The following is a 20398-nucleotide window of genomic DNA, read 5'->3' as shown; positions in this document are numbered from 1 at the left end:
TGGGGCCATTGATCCTTCAGAAACAGGCTGCTCCAGCCTGGGGCCATTCCATGGCTGTGATCCTTCAGGACAGGCTGCTCCAGCCTGGGGCCATTCCATGGCTGTGATCCTTCAGGAACAGGCTGCTCCAGCCTGGGGCCATTCCATGGATGTGATCCTTCAGGAACAGGCTGCTCCAGCCTGGGGCCATTGATCCTTCAGGAACAGGCTGCTCCAGCCTGGGGCCATTGATCCTTCAGGAACAGGCTGCTCCAGCCTGGGGCCATTCCATGGCTGTGATCCTTCAGGAACAGGCTGCTCCAGCATGAGTTCCCCACAGGATCAGAAGTCCTGCCAACAAACGTGCTCCAGTGTGGGATCCTCTCTCCCTGGGTCCACAGGTCCTGCCAGGAGCCTGCTCCAGTGCGAGCTTCCCATGAGGTCACAGCCTGTAAGGGCATCCCCCTGCTCTGGCATGGGTCTCCTCCATGGGCTGCAGGTGGATCTCTGCTGCCCTGGGAACCTCCATGGGCTGTACGGTCTGCACCACAGGCTGTGGGGGAATGTCTGTTCCAGCACCTGGAGCACCTCCTCCCCCTCCTTCACTGGCCTTGGTGTCTGCAGAGCTGTTCCTCCTACATTTCCTCACTCTCCCTCTGGCTGCAGTCACTCCTGCGCAGGCTGTCCCCCCTGTTGAATCTGTTATCCCAGAGGCACTGCCGCCATCGCTCACAGGCCCAGCCTTGGCCAGCAGCGGGTCCAGCTTGGAGCCAGCTGGCACCGGCTCCACTGAACCCAGGGGAAGGTTCTGGCACTTTCTCACTGAATTTGCCCCTTGTATCCCCCCCCAAACCTCGCCACACAATCCCAGCTCACAGCCACATTTCTGTGATTGCTCTGGTGAGCTCCCTGTCTGTGTGCCAGCTCAGGAGACCAGGCCCCACCATACTCCATGGCAGCTTGTCCTACTGGACAGCTTGTCCCGGGCAAAGCAGTACAATCCTCACCAGGAGACAGGATCTCCAAAATGGCCGTGACTGTTCCCTTCTCCCCCTGGCTGCAGCCCATAAAACCACTCCTCTGAGCACCTGCTTACAAGCACAGGCAGGAGGTTCACAAATCCCAGCTTGCAGTGGCATCTCCTCCCTTCTGAGGATCCCTTCCTTACAGTCTACCACTTCCATTCCCTCACATGTCTTCAGCTGGGAGGCAGCAACTTAACCCCCCATCTGGTGCTATTAATTTGCACTGATGACTTCATGTCTCTTCTGAAACAGGCTTCTATTTCTAACACACTTGAAAAGAGGGTCTTTTTTAGAATTTCTAGCAAGAGGAAAATGTCTGGTCTCTGCTTTGTGATATCACAAACGCTGCTTTGCTTTTCTTTTCAATATAAGTGCTGCAGAGCAAGTGCACATCTCCAGCACCGCAGTGAGTGGGTAGCAGTTGTTATCCTTCTGATCTGCTGTTTGTCTCTGAAACACCAACTACAGGAGACACTGCTCACAAATCCTATCATCCTGCTGCCCGTGTGTGCTATAAAACTGACACTAGGAGTAAGGATGCACCTCTCCACTTGCTCTGCATTGTGAAATGCAAAGATGGAACACGAGGTTGTGGCTGCTAAAGGGAGTGAGACTGTTTTATAACCTAACGCTTCAGGACACCTTTAAAATGACTCTATCAAAAACTTGAGGATTGACATTTACTTTTTAAGTCTAGGTAATTGTTAATGGTGTGCTCGTAGGGAAAGAACAGCAAGAAAGAGAATTAAACAAAAAGCCCATCTTGTACTTTCTCTTATTTGAGTCTGCTGGCCTTTGTGTTTTGTTGTTTTGGTTTTTTTTTTCGCATTTGTGTTTGTGCTTTATTGGGGTATTTTTCATTCCCCTAGTTATTCATTCTGGATTTTGTCCTCTTGTCCTATTCTTCATCCATATTGGTACAGTGGATCATTTTTTGGTTTAGATAAAGCAACTCTTCTAAGCCCAGGAACTGGCCTACTGTGTTTGACAATACTGGAGAGCGTGGTTAAATTTTGAAAGGTCTCTGACTTCCCTGCTGCAGGAAGGTGGTTGTTTTGAGAAACATATTCTGACTGCAGGCATGAATGGAAGAACTCTGTCTGGAGAACAGCTGAGTGTACACCACATTTCTTGGAAATGTCACTGCAAAAACAGAATACTAAAAGAAGGTAAAGAAACGGAAATCTTTAAACGGTGTTGGAGTCTCATTTTGTGCTTGAACATCTAATTTCCAGCATCATGGTGTCTGTCCTGGCCTTTGGAGCAGTGTTTTATCTCTTCACCTGCCAGTCTGAGGATTCTTTTAAAAGTTTTGTGAATAAAGTTCTAGGTGCAAGTAAAGGCTTTCTGCAGGCAAGGAAAGGACAGAAATATGGGATCCTTACTGGGAAAGAATGGAGCTCTTAAGAATTTGAACTCTAAAGAGGAAAGCAAGTTCCTTTATGTTACTCCATAAAGGAGTAGGGGTAACCATTGGAAAATCCCAGTATAGCAGCAGCAGAGCTGTTCATCAATCTAAATAGCAGTTTAATGACATTGCAGATAAATGCTTGCATCCACAATAAAGAATTTATTGGATTTCACTGTTCAATTAAAAAACATATATTGTCACATTCTTCACTGTGGGCAATTTCTGAAAGCAAAGCTGGAATATTGTACTGCTGGAGAAGCAGTTAAGACAGAGAAACGCTGCAGCCTGTGGGAGATTCTGTTTTATAAGGGGTTCAGTTCACTGATGGGTAACTTCTTCTGGCCTCTTACTCAATGACCCAGTCAAAGGAGAGGGAAGCGCTGGGGTCCTTGTAGCTGAGACAGAGTGAGCTCTTCATCTCCACCTGCGCTGTGTTCCTGTCTTCCTGCTCTTTCCCTGTAATCCCTCTGTGATCTGGGTTGCCCATTGCCTGTAAAGCCTTGTCTGTCCATACCAAGCCCCTGTCCTAAATGGGGCTGAAAAGGGTCTTTCTCTGCATCTCCTTCTCTTGAGAGGGTGGTTTCCCTCAGGTCATTTGGGGAACATGATGAGAGCAGACAGCTGAGGCTGCAGAAGTTGAGGTAGGACTTGGAGTTTGGGGAGGAGACCCCAAACTCCAAGAAAAATAAAAGACAGCGCAGCTATTGAGGCCTCCAGAGGATGAGACCTGCTGCTCGGCTCTTCTGTCACATGCTACCCTCTATCAGCCTGCTTAATACTCTAACCTTAAGTGCCCTGGGCATTAATCTGGAAATTGGGGACCTTTTGTGTGACGTTGGCAGCTCTCTCGCGTTCTTATTTGTCAACCTGTTAGAGTCACACACCTGTTCTTGTTTACCAGGCTTAGAAAATGATCCTCACAGCCTGCAAGTTGCTTCAGGAGCAGCTATTTTATACTATTTAAAACAGTTAATTAAGAAAAAGGGAACAAGACAACACAATGCTTTAAAAATGCCTTGCTAATATTGAAAATCTAAAGCCTGCAGATGGCCCTGCCGCATTACAAAGGCAGTCTAGAGCATTTTCAATTATACTTAGTGCATTCCTGGCGCCTCGAGGGGTTTTTCTCTTGACGTGCTCATCTCTAAAATAAACTAAACTGACAGCAAAGAACCATCCAAGCCTTTTTTTCCCTCCTCTCTTTTCTTCTGTTAAATAAGCAAACCTCGTAGGAACATCAGACTTGAGGAGACTCGCTGCCTCATCAAGTCCAGTCTCTTGTGACCACCACCAGCCACACCACACAATCCGTTTCTGCACTCATCCAGCACCATCTCAAACTCCTCTGCTGCTCTTGGCCTTTCTGCCTCTTGCCTCTGCCTTGGTACAATGAAAGACCTACATTTTCAGGAATTGCGAATTGCGTATCCCAAGAACAGGATTTTAATGGCAGAAAAGCGGCAGGAAATCCTTCAGTAAGCTCTGCAACCAGTACCTGTCTCCATAGAGCTGTGCAAATAAAACAAGCACTTCCCTGGGGAGAACTGCTTGTTGGAAGCTGCAGTGAATTCCAGTTTAATTGGGTTTGCATACCTTGGTTTGTTTCTTGAGGGCTTTTCACATCCTTGAGTGTCACTTAGGTGAATGCTCTCTGGAAAAGCAAATGTTTGGCTGAAATACTCAATTATTCACAGAACATAGCTGGGCTGCATGTTCAGCTGTCGTGTTACTGGTTTGGAATCGGTGCTGCTGAAGGGAGAGGGCTCAGTCCCTCTCTCCCCTGCAGCTCAGTGCAGCTCTGGAGGAACACAGGGCTCTGGCAAAGTCCTGGTCTTGTGTAATGCACGAGCAAACGCATCAGTGTTTCATCGTGTTTCATCCACCTTCTGCTCTGAGAGCGTGTTCTTCTCTCGCTATTGTCAATGCAACAGCAATAGTCGGGATTTACATGGCATCTTCCAGCCAAGCCCTTTACTAACCTGAAGGGAACAATCATGGGTAACACCCTGTCAAATTCTAGGTAAATGACAACCATCTTTGTTGGGAGAATGTTGCATTTAGAATTTAGGTCACCACCCTCAGGCAGTGGAAACTGCTATACCCTAATATTAATAAAAATATCTTTTCAAAGGTAAGGGGTACTTGTCTGATATCTGAAGCTAAGGGATGTAAATTAGAAGTTGTTTTAATCTCAGCTTTTTCTTCTATGAATGGAGGCAGGAGGCAATTCAGGCACTTGGCAAAGGTAACGTTTATTTAACGTGTGATACTTGCACCTGAATCTAGATATCCTACGTGCAGTCCTGGAGTTTTAATCCCCAACCCCCACAGCTGAAGTTCAGATGTTACTGAATATCTCCAGTCCAATTAATTGTCAGCACCTTCCTGCTGCTTTCTGCCCAACAAACAGAGAACAGGAATTGCTCCCTCACCGTGGCACTCGCTGCCAGGGGCACAGGCAGCCCTGAGCCTGCCCAGGCACCCTGTGCCCAGGGGGTGCACAGGGTGCCTGGCTGGTGCACAGGGTGCAGGCAGCAGCAACAGCAGTGCTGGGCTGCACCAAGCAGCAGCTCCCTGATGCCTGCAGAATGCAAGCTTGGCTAAATCCCTGCGAGGTAAATGCTGAGGAGCCTGAGGATGTGAATGGGACCAGACTGAACAAGAAATACTAGCTCAGGGAGGAGAAAGAGAACTTTAATTTCCATCTCAAGCATAGTGAAGCTAATTTTAGTACCTTTTATTTTAAAAAATGCTTAAATATGCATGGGAGACTTCTGTTCCTGTTTAAAAAAAGAATCAGTGAATGGTAACACTATTTTGACAGATGAGCTCTTTTGAAGAAGTATACTTTTGTTTCATGAAGTTTTTTAGAGTAGCTGGAGGAAATATATTTACCTCTGTAAGACAGATCAAGGAACAGGCATCTGCACAGTTCCACTGGGAGCTATAATTTCCAGGAGTGGGAAAAGGAACCAAAGGAGAGGTTGCCAAATCTTCCAAATAACTGTTTTATACAAAAGGAAAAATACAATTACTACTACTTCTATGACTGTGTTGCAATTCAGGAACAGAATTCCTCTCCTTTGGGTGGAGGGTAAATATAACAAATAAATACAGCATGATGAACACTGAGCTGGGAAATGATCAGTTTTAGTTTTCAATCTAAACTCCTAGTCTCTTTGACAGACAAGTGACAGTGAAAGTATTTGGAGATTTACTGGGATTTTCAGCAAGGGAATGCTATGAGAAAATGTGGGAGATGGAAGAGATCAATGCAGAATTACGAATGTGCCCTACCAAGGACTCTGCAGTGTCTTGGATGTGCAACTCCCTGATAGTTTGTAGGTTTTGAGGAAGAAATAGCAAATCTTGCATTAATTTCACAAATCACCTACATGAGGCATCCTTTTGTATTGTCTAGGATACAAATTTTAGTCATGAGCACTGCCATAGTCTATGATAACTCTCATTTTGCTCATGGATTCTACCTGTAAATGCTGGCACAAAAACTTGGTCATAACAAAAGCACAAGGAAAACTATAATTATAGTGAAAACATATAAGAACAGTTCCTCTTGTTCAGTTTTGGACACTTGTACAGGGAGACTTGGCTTTGCCTCTGTTCTTTCATATTGCAACTCTATGAATACAATGTCTCAGCCATTAAGAATATTGCCTTTTAAAAACTTGAGGAAGAAGCCTAATTTTCCTGTGCACTTAGTGGAATGCAGGAAAATTTCACCCTACTCCCCAGCCTGAAAGAAAAATTAATGGCTACAGCTAGGAATTTCTGACCTTTTTCTGCACACAACTGTGCCTTTAGGAAAAACTCAGCTGTGTCCTGGGTTTTACACCACATTCAAGTTCTGCTGGTGTTATGTACCAGCAGAGTGCAGCAGAACCCAGCCTGAAAGAGAGGCGTAACAGGCAGGATTCCTGCTCTGCTGCTCATCCCTGCTCCCTGGCAGCCCTGCTGAGGCAGCCTGGCCGGCAGGGTCTGCAACACTGACAGCAGGCTGGGAAAAAACAGGGATGGGCTTTGGGAGGGCAGCATCTCAAATGAGCTCTTTCTTTACAAGAGCTGCTCCAAATAGACCCGTTTCTCACTTAAAACACAAACAAGGAGTCCCAGCTTGAAAGATTATCGGCCTGTAGAGTAGCACAGCACTCAGTTGTGCCACTTCACACCCATTGACAATGGGGCCAAATAATAAGTTACACCCCATTCAAAAGGTGAAACAGAGCACTGTTAGCTCTAAAGGAAAATTAAAAAATCTCCTAAATAGCTAGACAGAGCACAGATTGGTCAGCACTAACATTCAGCTCTAAAAGGCCAGGAACAGCCATGATTAATTACTTAGTGTTTCCCTCTTCTCCTCCCTGTGCCTATAGTAGAATTCAACTTTCTCCAGTGAGAGAAACCATGTCTCTTATTATTTAAAAAAAAAAGAAAAGAAGAAAAAAAATGAAAAGGTTATAACACAATATTACATTCTCTTTAGAATCACTAGAGCTAGTATATTTCAGAGGGAATATGTACACAGAATTTGTTTCCCTTTGAAAAATCCAAACTGCTAAATATTCTTCTATAAGTCCCGCAGAATGATGTAGGAAAGTATTTTCCTTGATTCCAACTGACTTTGGATTAGACCTGCTGGAATAATCAAAATCAGAAGGTGACACTCATCACCCTTCACATCAGGGTCCTAATGCTCCTGATGTGTTTCTTTCATCCTGGTGATCTTTAGCAGGAATTAAAAGAGGATTGTAGGTGAGTACGAGGTGATGAGCAAATAGCAAGTGAACAAGATGAAAGATTCAAGAGCAAAGCTAAATTTCCTCCTAAAATAGCAGGGCAAGTGGTTCAGACACTTCCTCAAGGCCACTCAGATCCACTTTTGGGTCTTGCAGTGTCAGCCTTGGGGCTATTACAAAGCAAGAATGAACAATTTTGAACCTGTGCAGTTGACTTGTCTTTGTGCTTGGTGGAAAGTCCTAGAAAATGTAGTGGGATGTGGGACAGCATATTGAAAATCATGATCAGATAAGAGGCAGATTTTGCTGGTGGGTGTTTGTGTGTGTCTGAGCATTTGTGGAGGGAGTAACATAGCGGTGACAGACAAGAACTAGGAATATAACTTGTGTGTTTTGGAGAAAGTGCTTGTTGCAATACAGTGCAGGAAACTGAATCTGCAAGGTCAGTAGGCAAGAAAGCCAGAGTGTATTGTAACTAATGAAAAACAGACCGTTGGAGGTTCAGAAAGAAAAAGCTAAAAAATAAACTATTCTGCGACAACTTACAGCCTTGACAAACTATATCCAGCATTCCCAGGAGTAGATAGACAAGCCCTATGCCTGCTCCAAAGCCCAGCTTCCTAGAGGTAATCACGATTTGCCTGAGAAGTGCATCCTGCAGCAGCTCTCCAGCAACACATTATTCTTGTCTGCCTTAGACTCTAAAGCTCTGAAATGCTTGAGCAAGGCTGTTGTTACAGATTGCCTGGCACTGGCCCAGCCCAAAGGTGGCTGCACTGGTAGCAGGGCATGGAACTCCATAGACAGAAAAATGCACTCTGCCCAGTGAATGCTGCAAAGTCGGCCTGCATCTGTTGTGGTGTTACCCAGCCTAGAACCTGGAAATCTCTGAAATGAGTGCGTGTGTGCATATAAATATGTACAGATGAAAGTGCCCTCCTTATGTTATAAAACATTATGACAGAGATTTGGGGGGAAAAAATGCAAGAGAAAGAGTAACTGTGTGACAACAAGCCAAGGTAAAGGGAAAACAGTTTCTGTTCTTCGTTCCTGAGAGAAGAAATCATTAGCAAACTGAGCCCTACACCATGCCATACACTTTCTATTTTTCCCTGAGGGCTGCTACAAACGCAGCAGCTGTAGCCCTGTGACACACAGACGTACAAATCGCTGAAGTTGTTCCCACTGACAGGAAAAGTGTTTTGTTTCGTTACCTCGTGCAGTTAAAGCAGTGCAAGCACTAGGCAGAGACCGTGCTTTATTTGCCTCAACACTTTCATCTTGCCATTTGTTGCCATACCTAAAGCATAGGGAGAAAAATGAAAAGCTTTCCCTTGACCTGAAAAGCATCTCCCACCTCCAGTGCAATAAATCTGGGAAGTGGAGCTGCATCTCATTAGATGTATTTTGAGGGTTCACACTGCCTGGATTCTGCTGTTCTTTCTTTCACTGCCCCCATGAATTCAATGGACACACAGCCTGGTCCCGAGAGCTCTTGGAAATGCCACTCTCATTTTCTAGTTAGCTGTGGAAACAAAGTTAAGCTGCATTTATTTGGGGGTTGCTATCTAGCTACATTTGGTACTGTAACGTGCTGAATTTCTGCAACTCCTCTTGACTTCAGAGGCAGCCTCAAGCTTTTGCTTTTGTCAATCAGGCCTGCCTGCATCTTTGGTTTGGTCACTTCTGTTATCCTTTTGGCACCCATCCTAGGAGCCAAACTCTTCAGCAGTCACCTCCTGGCTGACCTGCTCTGCGCGAGTTGCAGCAATGGAAAACCACTGCTGCTTCTTCCTGGACTGGCTTCTTTGCAGGGATGTGCAGGTGGCTGGGGGCCCAGGAGAGAGCCCCTTCCCCAGCCATTCCCACCGGAGCACTCATCTCCCAGATGGCTCCATCCCTCCCCTTGCCGCCCGCAGGGAGGCTGCCCCACACCATCCTCGTGCTGATCAGTGGGGGAGCTGCTCCATGCCCAGAGCTAGGACCAGGAGGGGGTGTGGGACAGGCATGTCCTTGCAGATGCTGCGGCCGGGGCTGGAAGCAAACGGGTCTGGGTCCAGGGGCTGCTCTGCCACCCCCGGGCAGTGCCGCAGGCCAGCCCCCCATTTCCCCCCTGGCCCCCGTTCTTCAGCTGGGAACGAAACCAGCAATTATTCAGGCCAAGCACGTAAATCTGGCAGATCCCGCGGCTCCGGTTTGACGCAGCTACGCAGCGCAGTGTCTGGACACGCAGCCCAATCCCCCTTTCTCCCCTTGTTTATTCGCCCCGCAGGAAAAAAACCCAGCGAAGTTACCAACTTGGGACCGCAACGAGGCGTTCGGGCGGCTGGGGTGCCGGGGAGCGGACAGGACGGGCGGAGGGAGCGCCGGCGGCGCCGGGGGAGCCGGGGCCAGCAGCCGTGACGGGGCAGCCCGCGTTACATAAGGCGGCGGCTCCGCACCGCTCCGCAGCGCGGGGCCGGCGGGGGGCGGCGCGGGCCCGTGTCCCCGTGTCACGGCGCAGCGGCGCCCGCGGGCTCGGAGCGCGGCTGCGGGAACCCCGGGGGGCTGCCCGTGCTCCCTGCGGACAGCGCCCGGCGCGGGGGGACCCGCGGGCTGGGCGTTATGTAACCCCCGCTTCCCTGCACAGACACCGCTCAGGGAGAGAGGCCCAAATGCCGAGCGCCGATTAATTGCAGCAACTGATGTTATTTGCTTTTTGCTGTTGTTGTTGCTTGCTTGCTTTTTGTTTTTAAAATTTTATTTCTCTCTCTTGTCGCTCAGAGCTACAGAGCCATAACTGCGCTTGCCCGCGGTCCTGTCCTGGAATGAGGGAGCACCGCCGCTCGCCAGTCGGGAATCGCTTCCCAGTCCCGTGTCCGGGGGGGCAGCCCCGGGGCGGGGGGCGCGGAGCCGCAGGGCTCTGCAGCACGGCCGCCTCCGCTGCCGCGGCGCTGAACATGCACAGACACACAGACACAGACAGCTCGAACTCCCCAGTCCCGGCGCGGGCCCTGCGCTGTCCGCGGTGCTGAGCACACACACGGACACACAGACACACGTCCCTTCATCGTCTCGCTCGGGCCCGGCGCTGTCCGCCGTGCTGAGCACACACTCGGACACACGGTCAGACACACGGACACGGGCGCACGTCCCCTCCCGGCGCCGCTCGGGCCCCGCTGTCCGCGGTGCTGATGCTCCGCCGCAGCCCGGCGCGCTGCGGGCGCTGCAGTGCCCGGGGCGGCACAGCCCGGGCCGGCCCAGCAGCGCAGAGCGCCGCACACGCTTCTCCCCGCTCGGAGCCGGGAATGGCGCTGCTTCCCCTTCTCCTCCGACACTGCCTTCCCCGCCGGCCTCCTGCCGCCCGCACGGCCGAGAGGCACAGCCCGGCTGCCTCCCTGGCTCCAGCCGGCCATGAGGCTGGCGGCGAAATCACCCCCTTCTCCCTGCCTTTCTCTGTGCCCGCAGCAGCCAGAGGCTGGAGACAAAAAGCCGAACGGGTCCCACTTTAAATATGTGCTATTTCTCCATTTCATTACCGGCAATACGGCCCCCTCCCCCGCTGAGCCGGTGCCCGCGATGTGTGCCACCTTTACCTGGGCTGGCGGAGCGCGGCTCGGCGGGGTCGGTGGCTCGGTGCCGCAGCTGGATGGGAGGCAAGGACAGGAGGCTGCTGACCTCCGCGGGTCTCCTTCTTCAATGGATCGGGAGCCGTGCCCTCATCAAAGATGGCCGTCCGCTCCTACGTCAGCAGCTTTTAATAGCCCTCCCCGGCGGGGGGAGCGGGAGGGGGCAGAGCGGGCCGGGCGGGTTTGAGTCATCGCCGCCGCACCGCTCCCGCAGCCGGCCCGCCGCCTCCCGCCGCCGCCTCCCCGCGGCCGGGGTCGGGGCAGGGGGCTGGGGGCGGCTGCGGCCCGACCGCCCGGCCAGGGGGCAGGGACCCTCCCGCAGCAGCGATTTCCTCCGCCAAAGGGGTGGTCCGAAGAGGGTATCCCTCTGAAGTCCCCGGTACTCCATATATGGCCAATCTACGTGGGCTTCTATTTTTGTGTGAATTCTTCCTTCTCTCCCCTCTTTTTATTTCTCAGAACATCCTGCCAGGGGTCTGGGTATGTTAATCTGTTTATTCTCCCTCTCCTCCCTCCCCTCTCCCACGTCGGAGCAGCCAAACATGAGGAAATCCGTGGTTAAGGACATGTGTTGTAACTGATCATCTGAGGGACAGGTTCAAAAATGAGAGACAGAAATCAAAACCAAAGCCTGGACAAGTACATGAACACACACAGCACAGTGAACACATCCCACTGCTGCTGAGGAAGGAAACGGTAACTCAGTTCAAGGAAAGTGCCTGGCTTATTTATCATTAATTAATTAAAATATTCATTCCGACCGTACCTAATTTGGAGCACATGGAGTTGTCTCCAGCGTGATTTCTAATGGGGAAGAAATCCTTTCATTTCATACAAAACTATGTATGTTTGTAAAATTTATCTCTTAATGGGGATCTTAATGAACATTGGGGATTGCAGTCGAAGTGCGATGCTCTCTTTCGTAACCTCAGTCATCCTTTCCCTCTCACCCCACAAGCCTTGGCTTTCATTCATGGAACCATCCAGACCAGGAGATGATGCCTCCCTGTTCCCTGTCTGAGTCTCTCCCGCGAGCAGTGAGCGAGCTCTGGCTGGGTTAACTCTGACACCGTGCGTGCAGGCTTTTCTGAACAGCCTGCGGATGGCGGAGTCAAAACATCAGTTCCACACGAGGGTGGTTCCATCCTCATCCTCCCTTCTTGCCCCCCCCTCCCCCTTGCCAAGGGGAAGAAGACCGGAAGAGAGGGAAGGCTCTGCAGCTGTATTTTGGAGCGCGCTCATCCCGTGTTATGGTTGTATGGGCGTGGGGGAGGGACGGGACGGGAGGGGAGGGAGGCGCGGGGGAGAAGGAGAGAGAATTGCGGGTGATTCCTCCTCCTCTGCTCCGTAGTTCCCCACAGAAAAACGTGACTGTAGATCGTGCTTTGTGAGTCTCACCCTCTTCCTACGAAAATATGTCCTTCAGTCTCTTTTGAAAGGAAGCAGTCAAAAGTTTGCTAAATATACGAGAAGGAATTCTCAGTCGAGAGGGGCTTCCTGCTGCATTAGAGTATCTAATGAGCTGTGCACACGGAAACCGCAGGGAAGGAGAGAACCTGTCATGTTCCCGGGCTGTAAACACAGCCTGAGATTAACACTGCGCAGACACCCCCTCCAGGTGAGGGCTCCGGAGCAGCAGCCTGGCTGGGAAACGCATTTAGCGTCAGGAGCGGCGGTTTGGGCAAACAAAGCTCCGCAGGCCGGCTCCCGCAGGGGTTACCGTGCACAGCACCCGCGTCAGGTGAGCACTGCGGATGGCCAGAGGAGTCCCAGAGCGAGCCCTGCTCTGGAATCCAGGCTGCCCAACTTCCCGGCACACACGGAAAGTTAAAAAGGAATTCTCAGCCAGACAGCTCGGCTGATAGGTGCTCCAGAAACAAGGATGATTTTCAAGACAGCAGTACTAGTACTTATTAATAATTCATATTAACGGTAGATAAGGGAAGGAAAAGAGAGATTATAAACTGTTGTTTTGGCTAAGCCACCAGCACTGCAAAATGCTGGCTGGGTTTGGATTCAGCCCAATAATGCCTCGGAGAAGAATTTCAGTCCATTGGATACCAGCAGGGATGAATTTGGCTCTGTGCATCAAAAGCCAGGGACGAAAATGCAGTGAAGGCAAAAGAAAATGCAGCATAACTTGGGGAAAGAGATTTAAGGAATGGAAAAAGGAAGAGAAAGCAGAGAGGGAGTGGGAGGAGGATAAGAGGTAGTTTTCCAGTGAGAAAGCTGGGTTCAATTTAAGATTCATTTTCCAGCTCTGCTGCAGCAGAAATCACGGAGCTTAATAAAAAAACAAAGGGCAGAATCATTAAATAGATCACAAACATTGCCCAATAAGCTTAGAAGAAGCAGCCACCTTTCGTTCTGGAAACGAGGGAGGAAGGGATGGAGCCTGTGCTGTTCAGGAATGTGGCTGCCTCTATCCTGGGAGATGCAGAGGGGGGCAGGCTTTTGCACCGCAGCGCCGGGATTTCTGTCGCAATAAGTGCACTAAGCAATTCCAACTGATTCTTTAGCATCTTCTAAGGATAATTTGAAAAAAAAACAAAAAGAAAAAGCACATGGGGAGTTCATTGACTCTATCCGGTACTATTTGAGCAGTCGTTTCACACTGTGTACAGGGGATATGTGAGAAGAGAAGCCTATAAATGAAGTAGGAGGAGAGAGAAAACCGGAATTTGGTCTAAGAATGATTCAGCTCCTTCTTAATTATTCAGGCAACTATTCAGCAGGCTTAACAAGCAGTACCTGTGGGCACAGCCCATGAATAGTGAGGCAGGAGCATGCTCTCCTGCATGACAGCAGCAGGATGTGTGCTCCACATTACCGGCCAGGAGCCGGAGAAGGGCAGGACAGGCAGAGCCTGCAGCAGGTTAAGGGGGGAAAGAAGAGCCCCTGTTTGTCCATGGTTTGAGAGCTGTGGGCAGTGGGATCTTCCTGGCAGCTCACGGCACCACCTCCAGCCTCCAACTCACACCCCTGCATGCTGCAAAGCTGGGCTGTGGGGCAGCCAAGTGAGGGGAACACCAAAATGCTGACAGTGCCCACCAGATCCTGCATGTTATTTCCCGGGCTCTCTTAGAGGCAGTTGTAACACAGAGACTGCTTTGATTCTCTCCACCTTCCTCAGACGTTTCTTTTTTTTCCTTTCTCAGCAGAGAGGAAAATATTTATCCAAATGCTGCTCATCCTGGCCTCAAGTAAGTGGCTGGGAAAGAAACTGAACTAAGCATAGAGCAAACAAGAGAGGGAAAATGTACCTGCTTTGGCATTGAACGTTTCCAGCCTCTCCAATTTCTGCCTGCTCCCAGGCTGAGGTGCTGAGGCATACCCCAGTCTGATATCTGCAATAAGAACAGTCTGAGGATGGAGCCCTTTATGCAGAGCTCCTAATTGCCTTCTGTCATTCACTGCTCTTTATGTAACTCTGAATTTTGACCATCAACAGCACTTGCATCTCTGTGCCCCAGGCTGCTTCTGATTAAATTTGAGGGAATGGCTGGGCCTAATTTTCCCCTGCATGCTCAGGATCTCTAGATACACAGTTAGGCTGGGGGCTTTTTTAAGGAGCTGTCTGTGATCAGGTGCTCCAGTTTGGGCCAAGCCAAGATTTCTCTGAGGCTTATGCTCAAAAATAGAGAGATTTAAAATACAATTGTAACATAAACCCTTGGAGATGAGTCCCCACCGATTTCCTGATCACGCTTTTAGATGTGCTGAGCCAGATCCCCAAAGTTCCTGATTCCTGACTAGTTGTTTAAAGAGCAACCAGGACTTAAATATTTGGTGAGTCTGGGTTCCACTGCTGCCCCCCAGCTCCCCCTGCCTTGGCTGGGCCCTTCTCTCAGCTGTGCTATAACTGTGTCATTCCTGCAATGCCCAACTTCAGCATCTATTATCCTCTAGGCAAAACATAGTCACAGCTCTGAGGGTTGTCATCTGCTCTGGAGGTAGGACTGGTGTGAGGCCTCCAGAAACCTTGCCAAAGCTCAGCCCAGCTCAGCTTTCATGAGAGGAAAGCTCTGCCCAAGAAAGTCACAAAGGTATTGGACACAGAGGAAGGAGGACCACAGCCATTTAATCTATATTATACAGAGGAAAGAAGACATAGAAACAGCTTTCTCTGTGTTCCTATGACACAGACAGCAGATAAGGATTAAACTCCAATTTTTAATTTAAAACAATCCTGATTTAGTAAAATAAACTATAATTGGATTTTAATTCTCCTTCTGTGCATGTGACCTGAATTTGGGAACCATTTCAAAAACCTGCCTGAAAGCTAAATTAACAAAGGACAGAGGTCCCACAAAGCAGGGCACAGGCTTAACTGAGAGATATGAACTGCTGAGTGGTACTGCAGTCCCCTGTTTCTTTGGCCAACTTTTCTGTGAGCACAAAAACACAGCAGCAGACGCTGTATATTAGCACACAACGTCATTTACTTGCACTTCCCCATATGATTTTAGCCATATACGCTGACAACTAATCTTTAGGTGAGTGCAAATTAAAGTCCTGGTTTAATCCACACTTTTAACGGGGTTATGCTTTTGGGGGCTATTGCTTGTTTACAGGAAACACAGGCTATTTAAAACTGGGACTTTTGGAACTGAGAAGCGCAATTCTCTTTGTGTGCAGGCTTTGAAACCAGCAGAGCTGTGATGAGTTCAACAAGCTGAATTGTGAGTTTTAATAATCCACCCGGAGATGAGGGTATGGCTGGTCCTTCCTTTATGGTCATAATTGCCAACTGCACAAAGCATGTGCTTGTTGCACTCTTTATTGAATCATTTTTGAATGCTGTGAAGTGGTGCACGAGTACTAACTTCATTCCACTTGTGCCTGATTACATTGAGTGAGGTAAATGGGATTTAAGAAGGGAAATAGAAACCTCACTAATCTTGAAGGAAAATACAAAAATGTACAGCAAGCCAGAAGGCCCCCTTTCCCGCCAGCTACTGATTTCTGTCCATAGGACAGACAGCCCTGAGAGGCGCTGCAGAGGTGTTGGTTCAGGGCCACCAGCTGGTGGTGAAAGCCACAGCACTGAGGCTCTCCTGAAGATGTGGCCCTCAGCAGAGTGAGGGCTAGAGCTGCCTGCCAGACCGTGCCAGCAGGGTGACTCCTCCGGCTGTGGCACACGTCCTGCCACCTCTGGGCTCCTTCACAAGGAGAAACACTGCCCACTCCCCTGGCACGGACAAGGAGAAACACTGCCCACTCCCCTGGCATGGACAAGAGAAACACTGCCCACTCCCTAGCATGGACAAGAGAAACACTGCCCACTCCACTCCCTGGCATCCTGCTGTGTCTCCCAGCCCCACCTGAGGCAGCCTCAGCTATAATGCAAACCACCTGAGCTCCTTTTACCTGAATTGTTTGCACCTGGCCCTGATTTGCTCAGTCCCAACCAGGAGTGGCTGAGGCTCCACCCCTCCCTTGCACAGGTAAAAGGGCTGGGCAGAGGCTGCTGCTCTTTTGGTAGGAAACTTCCCTGGCACAAACTTTAACCCGGAGGAATGAGTCTGTAGCTGCAACAGGAGATGTAAGCACCAAGTTTTTCCCCTCCCTTGCTGTTTCCTCTCCTTAGAGTGCGTGGGAAGGTGTTGACTGTTAGTAGGTCTAGTTCCTGCTCTTCCTGTAAACTGGGTCATCACAATTTACCCTCCTACCTGCTGTAAGGATATGGGGTTTTTTCCTTCTCTACCCTTTGATATTATCCTTCTGCAACTCTCCCTCTCCTCCTTCTTTCCCTTCCCCCTGTTTCCTTCTCACTCTAAACAGAAGGAAAGTGGGTCACTTCATAATTGCTCTTCTCTATTTCAGAGAAACCCAGAGGCACAAAATGGAACAAACAGGTGAGTGTCACTAATTCAGGGGAGCTTTAAAGATATTTTCCTTTTAGATTCTCCTGGGCTTGCTTCACCTGCTCCTTTCCCTTTGCTTTCAAACTCCTGAGGTAACAACCAGTCCTACTGCCTGGTTGTGTAGGTAAAATTCAGGTTGAGACTAGGTGGCTTGGGATGCTGAAAGTAAGCACATTGAGCTTTTTGCTCTCCCTTTTATATGTTTCTTTACTTCAATGGAATAAAAAAAATCATGAAGGGGAAAAATTGTACTTAAATATGCCAAGGAGGGAGTGATTCAGTGTTGATGCAATACTTTGCAATAATCTTGGGCATCCATAGGAGTGATTCAGAAAAAAGAAAGGCTTTCTCACTCACTAAGTCTTTATCTGTGAGCTGCCTGCCGCATAACAGGATCTCAGATCATCCTGAGTCAGACAAAACAAGAGAGGTGCAGTCCAGTCAAGCATACAGGTTTTTATTAATGTAGGTGCAGTCCCAGGGACTCCTTTGCCCCCAGGGCCTGGTTTTGTCAGGGCCATTATCTGCTGCTTTCAGTGAAACACTTCATGTGGAGTGGGATCCTTCTCTGAGGAGAGAGCTGCAGTCTGCTCCCAGACTCCAGAGTTAGGACGCTCAGCAGCTGAGGCCTTTTATGGACAGGCACAACGTTTTGTCTTTGGTTTGGTTTGAGCTGCAGTGTTCACAGGTCCTAGGGCTGCACTGCTCACCCTCAGCTCTTACACAACATAGTTGATTAACATGGAGCATGTCAGACTAGCAGGCTTGCTGCTCCTTACAGAGCCCATGAGTGTTACTGTCCCTCACAAGGTTGCTGTTGTAGGGTTTCACTTTGGAATTTTGGGTGATACCTTTTGCTCCAATTTTCACTGTGCTGAGCAAGAGTCTGTTCTCTCACCTTGGCAAATTCTCCTGTTATTTGCTGTGCAGAGTGGAGGAAGAGACCAAGCTCTAGAAGAAGGGCGGAGATCTGGGTTTTTCTCCTAGCCTGGTTATTGAACAGCTGTCCTATTCTGGAAAAAGCCACTTCCATCTTGAATCTTGGTGTTTTGGGCTGAGCTACAAGAGCATCAGCCCCTCTATGAGCACTGTCTGGCACAGTCCTTGGTTTTTCAAAGAACATGCTGCTCTTTCCCTGTTGAAACTGGGGTTGAATGTGTCTCTGCCTCTCTTCCTGTTGCTTCTTCCTCCCTGTTAAGGATGTAAATATTTCCGCCTTCCCATATTGCTTGCTGTACATCTGTCCAGTGGGACTTGGTGCTGCCTCTGCAGTTTACCTCTCCAAAGAGAACCTGCAAAGCCAAGGGGCACCTGCCCAGAGAGGAGGTTTCTGTTTGTAGGTAAAGGGAAGGCAGGAGCTTGCTGATGTTTTTGGAGACTCATTTCTGTCACTAAGGGCTCTGGGGAAAGCCTGAGGTGTCTGTTTAATCTCTGCCCAGAAAGGGACTACATCACACAGGGAACCCACTGCAGGGGAAGAGGCAAGTGCTCCTCTGGGCTGTGGTGCCAGCTTTGTCACAGGATGTGCATCTGGAATAATTCAGGTGACTCAAAGGAGGCCAGGTCTCTTCTATGCAACCGGACTGAGCTTTATGATAGACCAGACAAACATGTAGCTTAAGGTGTTAACCCTTTCTGCTCCTCAGATTCCATATACATTGCAGCAGGTTCAAAATTGCTCCTGGCCGTGTTCCTCAGCCTTGTTTGAGGCAAAAAGGAGTCTAACGCACCTTGGCCTAATAGGAATACTCTCTGTGATGATTTATGGGTCAATGTCTTCATGTATCTCTGAAATGGGAGTAAAAACTGCCCTGCTAACTTCCTGAGAGTTATTTCAATTTCCCTTCCTAGTGTTCTGCAGGTAATCTATATCTTTTTAAGTTGATAAACTTGCTGAAAATTATGAATGAGGGAAACAAATCTGTCAAGAACTCCCCAGCTTCTGACTACTGAGTGTTGTTTTTTCTTCCTTAACTTACAAATGTTCATACAAATATTTTGAGAAACCAGTGCTGGTCTGAAGAAAAGTCTACTTCTCTCAGCCTAATTCTTGCCCTTGGTGTTTTTAAGCTGCTTTAAGGCGTGTTCTTTGACCTGCCTGCATATTTCTAAAATATGTGCAATTATGGCCTTCTCTTGAGTAATTAGTGAGCCTTGTTCTCTCATGAGGTATGTGCATAATATGAAGCTGAATAATGAATGTCAGTTTACTGCTGAATGCCCACTTTGGATGCAAGTACCCAGCACTGGAGTGTGACAGCCCCTGAGCACCTGCAGGGCTGTGAAGCCTGCTCCTGGTGTGCCAGGGGCTGCTGTGGGTCAGGCCTGGCTGTGCTGCCATGCTGAGGAGCTGCTTTCATGTTACCTGATCCAGGTGTGCTCTTGCAGTGTAGGAAGGTGGGAGGGAAGGACTGGAGAATGTGGAGACCCCATCCAAAATTTCCTGTGGGTTTTAACACAGGTCTGCAGGCAGCTTTGGGCTGAGGGATGATGTGCATTCCTGTTGAATCACTTATAAATAGTTCCCTAGAGATTCTCCCTTGTGCAGCAGAAATCCTCATTATTTGAAGAGTGTCTGAGCAACCCACCCACCAGTCAGACTGCAGCTCGTACTCTTGCCAAAAAAAGAGACCCTTTATTCAGAGGAGTCCCTCAGAGGCAGCCCAGAGCACAGCTGAGCACCCCCAGGTGAGGGTGAAGCCCCGCCGGGACCTCTGTTAGAGCCATTACAGCCCTCAGCAGGCTCAGCTGCCTCTGCAGATCTGTCAGTGCCCACAGCAGTGCTTCCTTTCTTCCTGTGGTTCTCAGAGCAGCCCTGTGGCATTTCGGTCTCTGACTTGTCAGAAATGCCTTTGAAAGATGTCCAGAGACTTGGTCTTACCCATGATCTGCCAGCACCTTGGCAAGGTGAAGGGATGGAGTTAAAGGATGATTAGAGAAATAATAATCTATTGTAATTGTTTATTATCGTGTTATTTTAGTGTGGCTGCTGCAGCTGAAACAATGTCATGTTCCTCATGGCCAGGATGATCCAGATAACAGGGAGATGAAAATAGTCCTTTGCCTCTGGCATTGTTTTTGCTGTTATGGTCTCAAGGGATGCTGGGGCTGGCTCTGCTGGGAGCTGGGCTCTTGGCTTGGCTGAGCAGAGGAGCTGGGGGCTCCTGGTGTCCTTCTGTGCAGGCAGTGTGAGGGAAATGGAGATGGTGTCCCCTCTGTGGTAGCTTCTGTCCCACCCAGCCTGGGCTCATGGTTTGCTATTTGACTCCCCAGGGAAGTGGGCACTGCACCAAGGCTGCCAGAGATCAAGGAGCATCTGGACTGTGGGGAGCCAGGAGCTGGGCTTTGGTCTTTGGGGGGTCCCTCCTAGCCCAGAACACCCTGTGGTTCTGTGATTTGGTTTGAATGTCCCTGTGCTCCTGTGAGTCACCTGGCACCTGATGGCTCACTGGGTGATGCTCTCTGTGTCAGCACTGGAGCCTCTCTGCACAAGGAGCCCTTTGGCTGATCTGACTCTCTGCACAAAAAGCCCACAATTGATCATGCTAAGGCAGAAATAGCTTTGTGCTGGAGCCAAGGTCCCTTCAAGATAGGAGTCCTTCCTCTGGGTGATTTTAGCAGCACTGAGCTTGTTGACAACCTCAGTACTTGAATTCGCTGGGAGTCCAGCCCCAAATACACGGTGCTCAAGGAAATTAAAAATAATCCCTTTGGAGCACATATTTGCTTTCTAGCTTTCAGCTACTTGAAAGCT

At 49.2% G+C, this 20398-nt stretch overlaps 2 protein-coding genes across 3 annotated transcripts in view; one reads left to right on the top strand and one right to left on the bottom strand.

The window, feature by feature from the left end:
* The window catches only part of SNAP25 (synaptosome associated protein 25), a 61587-nt gene extending 50539 nt beyond the window's left edge, over nucleotides 1-11048 (bottom strand). The window contains exon 1 of one of the 2 annotated variants that reach the window (XM_064709834.1): nucleotides 10745-11048. The gene's annotated coding sequence lies outside the window, so the exon portion shown is untranslated. The remainder of the gene's footprint in view (nucleotides 1-10744) is intronic. The other variant, XM_064709833.1, reaches the window with a different exon arrangement.
* Nucleotides 11049-16282: 5234 nt separating this feature from the next.
* PAK5 (p21 (RAC1) activated kinase 5) overlaps nucleotides 16283-20398 on the top strand; it is a 209407-nt gene continuing 205291 nt past the window's right edge. Inside the window, exons 1-2 of the mRNA XM_064709827.1 lie at nucleotides 16283-16322; nucleotides 16604-16635. The gene's annotated coding sequence lies outside the window, so the exon portion shown is untranslated. The remainder of the gene's footprint in view (nucleotides 16323-16603; nucleotides 16636-20398) is intronic.

The sequence above is a fragment of the Zonotrichia leucophrys genome, chromosome 3 (genome assembly GCF_028769735.1).
Source record: "Zonotrichia leucophrys gambelii isolate GWCS_2022_RI chromosome 3, RI_Zleu_2.0, whole genome shotgun sequence".
Taxonomy (NCBI): Eukaryota; Metazoa; Chordata; class Aves; order Passeriformes; family Passerellidae; genus Zonotrichia; species Zonotrichia leucophrys.
This window is presented reverse-complemented; position numbering and strand designations above follow the sequence as displayed.